Genomic DNA, 13,370 nt, shown 5'->3' on the forward strand with positions numbered 1-13,370 from the left:
CTAAATAGCTGTCAATATTAGGCTATCTTGTGGTTCCTTTCTTAACTTACTGCTGTGTGTTTTGTTGATGCAAAAACAAGGACAAAGTAAACAGATAAAATCTGGCATAATAACATAAGATGTTTCAGAGTAGTAGATTGCTATATTCCACATAGCAATGTTACCACATAAGGATATTAAAATGGAAAGAATTAACATACCAGAGAGACAACTTAAACTTTTTTTAAGTTTTAAGAATAAACTAATTCACTACCTTCATTTCAGGAGAAAAATACCTTGTGAGAGATAAAGGATTTGAAATAAATCATATAAAATGTTTTAAAGTCATATTTTCACTGAAAGCATTGGTTTTGAAAAATCTCTTTCATATATAGTATGTCCTGATATCATGTATGCTAATATGCTCAAGTTCATAAAAGCTATATCCCTAGATACGTGGCACTATGCATTTATGAAAGCCCATAGAACTTTACAGCAAAAAGAGTGAACCTTAATGTATGTAAATTTAAAATAAATAATTTAGGAGGTCAGAAGAGCCCAGGATGGAATGCAGACTGTGAAAATACAATCGAACTGTATTACAAATGTATTTAACAACCTCACTGAATGAAGAGTGGAGAATGATGCTGACAACAGTAATTTTAGAAGTGAGTGAAAAGGGAAATGTACAGAAACACTGTATTTTAATTGATAAAATTATTTATGATGAAAATACAGGTTAATAATTCTGAGACCACTATAAATGTTTCTTAGAATTGAACAATTAACTAAATAGATAGCAGATGGTGGGGACCATGTTTCTTGCTGCTGGAGAGGGAGGTAACATACAAATAATGGGAGAAAATTAGAATAATTGTGTGGTAAAGGATTAGAGTGGAAAACATCAATGTGAAGTCATCTTCAGTTGAATATATAGACAGATGCATAAAGAAATATTTATACATATGTATTCAAGCAGACCAGTATACAGATATTTCTTTTTTTGATCAACTGTGAGGGCATAGAATCAATGATACCGAGTAGCAAAGAGCATTTCAACACCCATATCTTGGTTTCTAATATTATTCTCTTTATAAAATGAGCCAACGCTCCTCAGAGAAAAGGCCAATTCAAGGATTCTGACAAGTAATATATAAGATGAGCCTGGAGTATCTTGGAGTGCTAAAAATTAAGTAAATGCTCAAAGCATCAGAATGATGGGAGCATGTCACAGGTGCACATGAGCCACCTACAAGAGCTCTCAATGGTCAAAGCTGGAACAATTTGAGTAACAAAATAAAGCAGTATGAAATTACAAACCAAGGTATAAAATATATATGAGTCTTTATTGATCTAAATCAGTGATTGAATAAGTAAATAAATAAATGGGGGAGAAGAGACAAATCTCTTATGAAGAATAATTCCAAACAAATTACATAGACACTCTGCTCTCAAAGTGGTGGAACATAATGTTGAACCCTTAAGTGTGGGCCTCATGGACAATAGATGAGCAAACAGTAAATTTACAGTGTAGAAAACTAACACTACCTTAGCCAGATCAGTGATAAGATGTGGATAGCATGTACTCTTGATGTGATGTGATGAAAATGGCACTTTACATCTGTGATCTTCCTCCCCCAAAACTCATAACCCAAAAAACAACACCCCTCCCCGACCATCCCTGTTGGTAATCCTCAAAACTGTCAAAGTTATCCAAAGCAAGGGAAGTTTGAGAAACTGTCACAGCCATTTTGCTTCCATCTAGGAGAGACTAGTTAGAAGTCTCAATTGTTTAACAAGTTTCCTTGCCTCAGAGATCAAAGTACTGCACAAGGCAGCTTCAAATCCCTGAGGAAATCAGTTGTTTTCAAGCTTTTACTCTTGTTAGATTTGACAAAGTTTGGGTCTCTCCTAAGACGCCAACCCATACCTGACAAATGAGAATTGCAACTTGTCTCCTGCTTCTCCGCTGTCTGCCACCCTGGCCACCAAATTAAACAACTTCAAAAAGAAAGCTATAAAAATACATTAAAATGGAATGACCTAATAATACTGAGTGAGTCTAAGAAAAATAACTTCAGGAGGTAATAATTGTGATCTGAATGAGAGCATGTCATGTGACTAAGCAAGGAACTGGTAGTAAAGAGAAACTACAAAGGTGAAAACTCAAGAAGGGAAGGAGTCGGGTAATGAAAGGAAAATGGCAATCATGTCTGTAGAGGCATCAGAAAGGATTCTAGATGAGATTAGAGAAGTAGGCAGTTGGGTCAAATGATATCTTATACTTCAGGGTTCATTGTTTGGCTTCATCTTTAGTGCAAATGGTAGTCATTTGAGGATTTTATGTACCAGAAAGATGTGATATAATGAAATTTTTTGTAACACTTTTTTACTGAAGCAACAAACATACTTTAAATAAATCTTGTATACAGATTAAAGAGCTAATTTGAGGTGACTATTCAAGTGTTTAAATGTTAAATGCCCTCTAACATCAACATCATAACTCTGAAATCTTTTCTCTCTCTCTTTGCTTACAAAAGAAAAATAATTTTAATTGAACCATGTAAAAAATCACAGGTCATAGGTGGCCTATTGGCACAGATTGTTGTCCCTGCTCCTGGACTTCCTTTTGACACACTCAAAAGATTAAACAGTAGAGTGGAATGCAAAATACCTTCCTCTAAATGACCTTTTTTCTGCTCAGATATTTTATTTCCATTTTTATAATTAGGTTGCTGAGTACTACCAATGGTACAGAATTCTTAAAGAGAGAGAAAAATTACTCAAACATTTTTCCTGTTAAGATTTTGATATATTTTTTAACCTTTCGTTACACATTAGTTTCTTTTTTATATACAACTATGGGCTTGGTGCAGGAGATTTGTGCAATGAGGCGGGGGGTCCCTCAGTCTGGCCTGCACCCTCTCAGTCTGGGACCCCTCAAGGGATGTCTGCCTGCCAGCTTACTAGTGTGCCCAATCGCCCCTCTCGCAGTTTAGGACCCCTCACTCCTTATTGCAGCTGGCAGTGGAGGTGGGAGAGGCTTCTGCCACTACTGCTGTGCTCGCCAGCTAGAGTGCACTGACCACCACGGAGCAGCTCCTGCGTTGAGTGTCTGTCCCCTGGTGGTCAGTGTGTGTCATAGCAACCAGTTGTTCTGCCATTCGGTCGATTTGCATATTACACTTTCATTATATAGGATTCATTATTGAAATATAACTCACATATTATAAAATTAACCCCTCTAAAATGTACAGTTCAGTGGTTTTTATTTTATTCACAAAGTGTGCACCTATCACTACTATCCAATTCCGGAACATTTTCATCACCCCCCATCAATCCTCTCATCACTCTCCCATCCTACCCTAGGAAACCACTAATCTACTTTCTGTCTGTAAAGATTTGTTTATTCTGGATATTTTATATAAATGTAATCATAAAAGTGTTGACTTTTGTGTTTGTCTTCTTTCACTTAGAATAATGTTTTTTTAGCTTCATCCATATTATAGCATGAATCAGTATTTAAATGCTTTTTATGATTAGATAATATTCCATGGTATGGATATACCACCTTTGTTTATCCATTCATCAGCTGATGAACATTTGAGTTGTTTCCACTTACTGGCTATTATGGATAATGCTGCTATAACCATTCATGTACAAATTTTTGTGTGGACATATACTATCCATTGTGTATATACCTAGCAGTATAATTGTTGGATTATGCTGTAACTCTGTTTATTGTTTAAGTAATTTCCAAACAGGTTTTGAAGAAGCTGCACTTTTTATATTCCCACTATTAATGTATAAAGCTTCCGTTTCCTCTACATTCTTGCCAACAATTACAATTATCTGTTTCTTTGATTATAGCCATTCTGGCGAGTGGATTTGATTTGCATTTCCCTAAAGAGTAACACTATTGAGCATCTTTAAAGACTGTATGCCTATCAGCCAAGATATTTTTATTGCTTTGTGTAGTTTTTTTAAATTAGATAGGAAAAAAGTTATGAAAATACATTGGTACTATCTATTATTATATTTCCTGTTATGTTACCTTTTTGTGTGTTCTTTCATTTATTTATGGAAATTCATGTTATTATCTATGCTCCTTCATTTCATCCCAAAGAACTCCCTTTAGTATTTCTTGTAGGGCAGATATGATAATTAAAAATTTTCATAACTTTGGTTAGCCTATTATGTACCCTAATTATTATCTACCCCCTTAGGCAGCCACAATGTTCAACATTTACTCTGTTGATTTCAATAAAGACTCCCAAAGGAAATGCCATTCATACTGCACAACCACAACTTATATTCTTCCTACTCATCCTATATATGTTCCTGAAAACATCAGATGGCAAGATCTTCAGAATGACTATTTCAACCATTGGGTTGAAACAGCACTTACAAAAAAATAGATAAAGATGGTATGTATGGAATATAATTTAACTTCAAGAAGCTCAAATATTAATCATGTCTCACAAAATTAACTAGAGATATTTTTTATTCTTAATAATTTTAAATCCCCCAAGACATGCTGAAACCATTGCTTATATAGAGATGAAAAAATGTATGTCCCAGAGATATAATATTGCAAGTGCTTTCACACACACCCATAGCAACATGTATAAGAACTCTCAACAATCCAAAAAGTGCCTGCCAGGAAGTGATTTGTTGTCACTCCAAGCTTAATATAAAATTTAAAATTGTAAGGTTCCAGAGGCACAACCTGAGGATAATTAAGAATATGTAGTGGTCAGAAAATGGCAGCCAAATAGGCAGGAGTATTGCACACCTCCTCCTAGGGCCAGGCCAGAAAAGCAAATAAATTGGAGAACATCCACCCTGAATTAATAAATTAGACACAGCTGAGGAGATAATTTTCAATAAGGAAGGGAAGAGGATACCTAGAGTATGCTGCTTGTCAGCCATAACCCACTTGGAACCACCACCATGCCCTGGCAGTGAGTGGCACAGTACTTCCGGACAGGCTCCCAGACATCTGCAGGGAGCATGCACTAGGCCTCCTCACCAGCCCGCCTCCTGGACCAAGCATCCTAGGATCCAGCTCCAAGACCACACAGTGAGTGAAAGCCAAGGGGAATCCTGTGCTTCACCCCTGCCCCAAACCACAGTACAATGCTGCTAACCTGACCTGGAGCCACCCAGTACCTGCTCCACCCCCAGCCCCAGGACCTGCTGTCAGGGTGACCTGGAGCAACCCAGAGCACACTCCACTCTGGGCCACAGGAGAGCATGGATGGTGCAACCCAAAGCAACCAGTGCCAGCTCCACCCTGGCCTCTGGGACAACCCTGCCGGGGAGACCCAGAACAACCCACCCCCGCTCCACCTCTGCTGGAGAGGCGTGACCAAGAGAAACCCAGTGCATGCCTCAAATAGGGCCACAGGGGATCTCTGATTGTGCAACTCAGAGCAACCCACATCCACTCCACCCCAGCCCCCAGGACAGTCCTTCTGAGGCCATCCAAGCAACCCATCATGCACCTTACTCAGAGCCACAGGAGAGTGCAAACTGTGACCCAGGGAAACCCACCCCTGCTCCACACTGGGGAGGGGTAAACTGGAGAAACCCAGTGCACATCTCACTCCAGGCTACAAGAAAGCGAGGATTGTGTGACCCAGAGCAACTCCTGCCCCCTTGACCCTAAGCCCAGAGGCATGTTGCTGGGGCAACCTGGAGTACCAAGCACGCGCCCCACTCAGGGCCACAGGAGAGAACTGCTGGGGCAACCTGGAGCAAGGCAGTGTGCCAAGCCAGGGGCCATAAGACTGCACTGCAAGTTTGGTGTTAGAGGAACCTAGGGTGCCACCCTTCCACAGGTGCCGGGGCCGCACAGCAAATTGCATGCCAAAGGGCTCTAGGTTCTCACAGTCGGTCGCACACCAGAGGAATTGTGCATGCACTCCCACCACCCTGCCAAGCATCTGAAGCAGACAAATGAGGGACCAGATCTATGGGAGAAGGGGATACAACTCAGAGCAGAAACAATAAAGGCATGAGACTCAAGACAGACCCAGCCTCTAGGTCAGGGGTGGGCAAACTTTTTGACTCGAGGGCCACAATGGGTTCTTAAACTGGACCGGAGGGCCGGAACAAAAGCATGGATGGAGTGTTTGTGTGAACTAATATAAATTCAAAGTAAACATCATTACATAAAAGGGTACCATCTTTTTTTTTTTTTTTAGTTTTATTCATTTCAAATGGGCCGGATCTTGCCCGCGGGCCGTAGTTTGCCCATGGCTGCTCTAGGTTAACGATTTCTGGATCATTGCCATGGTAGGGTCTTCAAACTCTCAAACCCTAAGCAGGGTTCACAGGGCCAGAAAAAGACAGCAAAAATGGGAAGGGAAAACAAAACAAAACAATCCACCAAGGAAAAAAAAGGAGGCATTACCAGAAAAGGAACTAAAAGAAATGGAGACATGGAATGTGTGAGAAAAAAAATTCAGAGTAAGGATTATATAATTTCGAAACCAGATGGATGAGAAAATAAACAACTAATGTAAGAATCAGTAAGGAAATGAAGAATGATATAAAAACAATAAAAAAACACAATGGAAGGTTTCAAAAGTAGACTAGAATAAGTGGAGGACCAAATTGGAAAGTTAGAAGACAGGGATGGGAAACACACACAATCTGAACAACAATTAGAGAAAAAATTAGAAAGCAGAAGGCGAGCTTAAGGGATATTTGGGACAACATGAAATGACACAACATAAATATAATAGGGGTGCCAGAAGGACAAGAAGAGGAGCAAGGATTAGAAAACCTATTTAAAGAAATAATGACAGAAAAATTTCCTGATTTTGGGAAGAAAAGAGTCACAAAAGCACAGAGAGTCCCAAACAAGACAAACCCAAAAAGAACCACACCAAGTCACCTCATAATTATAATGGTAAATGTTAACCACAAAGAGAGAATCTTAAAGGCTTAAAGAGAGAGACAGAGAGTTACCTACAAGGAATCTCCCAATGATTATCAGATGATTTCTCAACAGAAACACTGCAGGCCAGAAGGGAATGGAATGAAATATACAAAGTGATGCAAAGCAAGGGACTGAATCCAAGAATACGTGATCCAGCAAGGCTATCATTTAAAATTGAAGGGGAAATCAGGAACTTCTCAGAAAAAAAACAAAACAAAACAAAATAAAAAAACTAAGGAAATTTATTATTACCAAGCCAGCAATGCAAGAAATGCTAAAGGGACTGTTGTAAAAAGAAGAAATAGTAAGGGAAGAAGGAACACAGGCATAAAGAATAAAAATGACTATAAACTAGTACCTATATACACTACTAAAAGAGAAACATGCAGATTGGTGTCACTCTGCTACACCCACCAACCAATCAGAGTGACTATGCAAATTAACCCAACAAAGATGGCAGTTAGTTTGCATATACAGGTGCAGAGAAAAGACTAAAGGTTCCAGTCAGAGTGAAGACTGAAGACTGAAGACTGAAGACTGAAGACTGAAGACTGAAGAGGCTTGGCTTCTCTGCTGCGGCTGGACCAAAGGCCTGGGTCCTGGGTGCTGGAGGAAAACCGGTGCCAGCAGCCAGGGGAAGGAAGGCCTATTGCATGAATCTTTGTGCAATGGGCCTCTAGTCAATAATAACCTCAAACGTAAGTGGACTAAATGCTCCATTCAAAAGATATAAAGTGGTTGAATGGATAAGAAAATATGATCCACGTGAGGATAAGGACACATATGTAATATCTTAATCAATAAAAAATATATTTAAAAAAAGAAAGAAAATATAATCCATATATATGCTATCTACAAGAGACCCACCACAGAACAAGGAACTCACACAGACTGAAAGCGAAGGGATGAAAAATATCTTTCAGGCAAATGGAAATGAAAAAAAAAAAAAGCTGGGGTAGCAATACTTATATCTGACAAAATAGACCTCAAAGTGAAGGCCATAACAAGTGATAAGGAAGGCCACTTCATAATACTAAAGGAATAGATACAACAAGAGGATATAACTCTGGTAAACATATATGCACCCAATGCAGGAGCACCCAACTACATAAAAGAACTTCTGGAAGACATCAAGGGAGAGATTGACAGCAATACATTCATGGTAGGGGACTTTAATACACCACTGACATCACTGGATAAACCCTCTAGACAAAAAGTCAGCAAAGAAACAGCAATCCTAAATGACTCACTAGATCAGATGGACTTACTAGACATCTTCAGAACATTTCACCTCAAGGTTACAGAATATACATTCTTCTCAAGTGCACATTGGTCATTTTCAAAGATAGACCATGTATTGGGAGACAGGAAAAATCTCTTCAAATTCAAGAAGATTGAAATTATGTCAAACATTTGCTCAGGTCACAATGGCATAATATTTGAAATCAATGAAAATAAAAACAATCCAAAAAAAATCAAACAGTTGGAGGCTAAATACCATGTTATTAAATAATGATTGGGTTACAAAAGAGATCAAAGAAGAAATAAAAAAACATCCTGGAAAGGAATGACAATGAAAACACAACAATCCAAAATCTATGGGAGACAATGAAAGAAATCATGAGAGGGAAGTTCATAACACTACAGGCCTACTTCAAAAAAAAAAAAAAACAAACACAAAAAAACTTGTAATCAATTATCTAACTCTGCAAGTTAAATAATTAGGAAGAGAGCAACAAGAAAAGCCCAGGGTGAGCAAAGGGAAGGAAATAATAAAGATTAGAGCAGAAATAAATGACATAGAGACAAAAAGAAAAAAACAATAGAAAAGATCAATAAAACCAAGAGCTGGTTCTTTAAAAGGATAAACAAGATTGGTGAACGTCTAGCCAGGCTCACCAAGAAGCAAAGAGATAGGACCCAAATAAACAAAATCAGAAATGAAAGAGGTGAATTAACAACAGACCTCAGAGATATACAAAAGATTGTAAAAAAATACTATGACCAATTCTATGCCAAAAAACTGGACAACCTAGAAGAAATGGACATATTCCTAGAAAAATACAATATTCCAAAACTCAATCAGGAAGAATAAAAAATATGAATAGGCCTATAACTATAGAAGAAATTAAAGCAGTAATCAAAAAACTTCCAGCAAACAAAGCCCTGGGCCAGAAGGCTGCAAAGGGAATTTTACCAAACATTCAAAGAACTAAAACCTACCCTCCTCTGACTATTCCAAAATATTCAAGAGTAAGAGACTCTTCCAAACCCTTTCTATTAAGTTAGCATTACCCTGATCCCAAAACCAGATAAAGGCACCAAAAAGAAAGAGAATTACAGGTTAATATCTCTGATGACCAAAATACTATAATCGTCAACAAAATTCTAGCAAATCAGATCCAGCATTACATTAGAGAGATCACACATCATGACCAAGTAGGATTTATTTAGAAGATGCAAGGCTGGTACAATATCTGCGAATCAATAAACATGATACATCATATAAACACATTGAGAGACAAAATTCACAGTCATATCAATCGATGCAGAAAAAGCATTTGACAAAATCCAACAACCTTTCTTGATAAAAACTCTCAGTAGGGTGGGAATAGAGGGATCATACCTCAACATAATAAAAGCCATATATGACAAACCTAGAGCCAACATCATACTCAATGGGCAAAAACTAAAACCATTTCCCCTAAGAACAGGAACAAGGCAGGGATGCCCACTTTCTTTTTTTTTTATTGATTAAGTTATTACATATGAGTCCTTATTCCCACGTTACCCGCTATCCCCCCATTCATGCCCTCACCTCCCTGTTGTCTGTGTCCATTGGTTAGGCCTATATGCTTCTATATAAGACCTTTGGTTGATCTCTGCCCTTTAGCCCCACCCTCCCCTACCTTCCCTCTGAGGTTTGACGGTCTGATTGATGCTTCTCTGTCTCTGGATCTGTTTTTGTTCATCAGTTTATGTTGTTCATTATATTCCACAAATTAGTGAGACCATGTGGTATTTATCTTTATCTGACTGGCTTATTTCACTTAGCATAATATTCTCCAGTTCCATCCATGCTGTTGCAAATGGTAAGAACTCCTTCTTTTTTACCACTGAGTAGTATTCCATAGTGTAGATGTACCACATTTTTTTAATCCACTCATCTACTGGTGGGCACTTAGGCTGATTCCAAATCTTAGCTATAGTGAATTGTGCTGCTATGAACATAAGGGTGCATATATCCTTTCTAATTGGTGTTTCTAGTTTCTTGGGATATATTCCTAGAAGTGGGATCACTGGGTCAAATGGCAGTTCCATTTTTAGTATTTTTTAGGAAACTCCATACTGCTCTCCACAGTGGCTTCACCCTTCTGCATTCCGACCAGCAGTGCATGAGGGTTCCTTTTTCTCCACATCCTCGACAGAACATGTCCTTTGTTGATTTATTGATGATAGCCATTCTGACAGGTGTGAGATGATACTGTTGTTTTGATTTGCATCTCTTGGATGATTAGTGACTTTGCACATGTTTTCATGTCTTTTGGCCTTTCTTTTGTCTTCTTTGGAAAAGTATCTATTTAGGTCTGTTGCCCATTTTTTGATTGGGTTGTTTATCTTCCTTTTGTTAAGTTGTATGAGTTCCCGTAAATGTTAGAGATTAAACCCTTATCAGTGATAACACTTGCAAATATGTTCTCCCATGCAGTGGTCTTTCTTGTTGTTTTGTTGATGGTTTCCTTTTCTGTGCAAAAGCTCTTTATTTTGATGTAGTCCCATTTGTTTATTTTCTCTTTAGTTTCCATTGCTCTAAGAGCAGTATCAATGAAGAAATTGCTTCGGCATATGTGTGAGATTTCACTGCCTGTGGATTCCTCTAGTATTTTTATGATTTCCTGTCTTATGGTTAAGTCCTTTATCCATTTTGAGTTTATTTTTGTGCATGATCTAGTTTCATTTTTTTGCATGTATCTGTTCAATTTTCCCAACACCATTTATTGAACAAACTGTCTTGACTCCTTTGTATGTTCATGCCTCCTTTGTCGAATATTAATTGAGCATAGTGGTTTGGGTCAATTTCTGGGTTCCCTATTTTATTGCATTGATCTATATGTCTGTTCTTGTGCCAGTACCAGGCAGTTTTGAGAACAGTGGCTTTGTAATACAGCTTGATATCTGGTATTGAGATACCACCTACTTTGTTCTTCTTTCTCATGATTGCTGCAGCTATTCAGGTATTTTTTTTATTCCAGATGAATTTTTGAAAATTTTGTTCTAGGTCTGTGAAATATGCTGTTGTTATTTTAATGGGGAGTGCACTGAATCTATAGATTGCTTTGGGTAGTATGGACATCTTGATAATGTTGATTCTACCAATCCATGAACATGGTATGTTCTTCCATCTGTTTATGTCTTCTTCTATCTCCTTTTTCAGTGTCCTGCAGTTTTCCACGTGTAGATCTTTTACCTCCTTAGTCAAGTTTATTCCTAGGTATCTTAATGTTTTTGGTGCAATGGTAAATGGGATTGCTTTTTTAATCTCTCTTTTTGTAAGTTCATTATTGGTGTATAGAAATGCCATAGATTTCTTGGTGTTAATTTTATATCCTGTTACATTGCTGAATTCATTTATTAAGTCTAATAATTTTTTGATGGAGTCTTTAGGATTTTCTACATACAGTATCATGTCATCTGCGAATAAGGACAGTTTTACTTCTTTTCCAGTTCAGATGCCTTTTATTTCTTCTTCATTATCACAATGGCTAGCACTTCCAGTACTATGTTGAACAGGAGTGGTGAGAGTGGGCATCCCAGTCTTGATCCTGTTCTTAGGGGAAATGGTTTTAATTTTTGCCCATTGAGTATGATGTTGGCTGTGGGTTTTTCATATATGGCTTTTATTATGTTGAGGTATGATCCTTCTAGTCCCACCTGGCTGAGAGTTTTTATCAAGAAAGGGTGTTGGATTTTGTCAAATGCTTTTTCTGCGTCAATTGATATGACTATGTGGTTTTTATCTCTCAATTTGTTTATGTGATGTATGATGTTTATTGATTTGTGGATATTGTACCATCCTTGCATCCACAGGATAAATCCTACTTAGTCATGGTGTGTGACTTTTCTGATGTATTGCTGGATCCAATTTGCTAGGATTTTGTTGAGGATTTTGGCATATATGTTCATGAGATATATTGGCCTGTAATTCTCTTTCATTGTGTTGTCTTTATGTGGTTTTGGTATTAGGGTGATGAAGGCTTCATAGAATGTGCTTGGAAGTGTTCTTTCCTCTTGAATTTTTTGGAATAATCTGAGGAGGATAGGTTTTAGTTCTTCCTTGAATGTTTGGTAAAACTCCCCTGTGAAGCCATCTGGCCCTGGGCTTTTGTTTGCTGGAAGCTTTTTGAAGACTTCTTCAATTTCTTCCATAGTTATCGGCCTATTGAGACTTTAGAATCTTCCTTATTGAGTTTTGGAATGTTGTATTTTTCTAGGAATTTGTCCATTTCCACCAGGTTGTCTAGTTTTTTAGAATAGAGTTGTCCATAGTATTTTTTAAACAATCCTTTATATTTCTGTGGGGTCTGTTGTTATTTTGCCTCTTTCATTTCTGATTTTGTTTATTTGGGTCCTTTCTCTTTGCTTCTTGGTGAGCCTGGCTAGAGGTTCATCAATTTTGTTTATCCTTTCAAAGAACCAGCTCTTGGTTTCATTGATCTTCTGTATTGTTTTTGTTTATTTGATTGTTTATTTTTTGTTTGTTTGTTGGTTTTTTTTTGTTTGTGTGTGTGTGTGTGTGTGTGTGTGTGTGTGTGTGTGTGTGTGTGTGTGTGGTGTTTATGTCATTCATTTCTGCTCTGATGTTTATTATCTCCTTCCTTCTGTATACTGTGGGCTTTTCTTTTTGCTCTCTTTCTAATTATTTAAGTTGTAGAGTTAGATGATTTATCAGCATTGTTTCCTGTTTTTTGAGGTAGGCCTGTAGAGCTATAAACTTCCCTCTCAGGACTGCTTTCATTGTGTCCCATAGATTTTGGATTGTTGTGTTTTTATTGTCATTAGTTTCCAGGCTGTTTTTAATTTTTTTCTTTGATCTCTTTGGTATCCCAATCATTGTTTAATAGCATGCTTTTCATCTTCCAAGTGTTTGAATTTTTTGGATTGTTTTAATTGTAGTTTATTTCTAATATTATGCCATTGTGGTCTGAGAAAATGCTTGATATGATTTCAATCTTCTTGAATTTGGGGATACTTTGCTTGTGACCCAATATGTGGTCTATTTTTTAAAATGTCCCATGTGCACTTGAGAAGAATGTATATTCTGTGGCTTTGGGGTGAAATGTTCTGAAGATGTCAATTAAGTCCATTTGATGTAGTGAGTCATTTAGGATTGCTGTATCTTTGCTGATTTTTTATCTAGAGAATTTATTCAGTGATGTCAGTG

This window comes from Myotis myotis, unplaced genomic scaffold, assembly GCF_014108235.1.
Source record: "Myotis myotis isolate mMyoMyo1 unplaced genomic scaffold, mMyoMyo1.p scaffold_m19_p_4, whole genome shotgun sequence".
NCBI lineage: Eukaryota > Metazoa > Chordata > Mammalia > Chiroptera > Vespertilionidae > Myotis > Myotis myotis.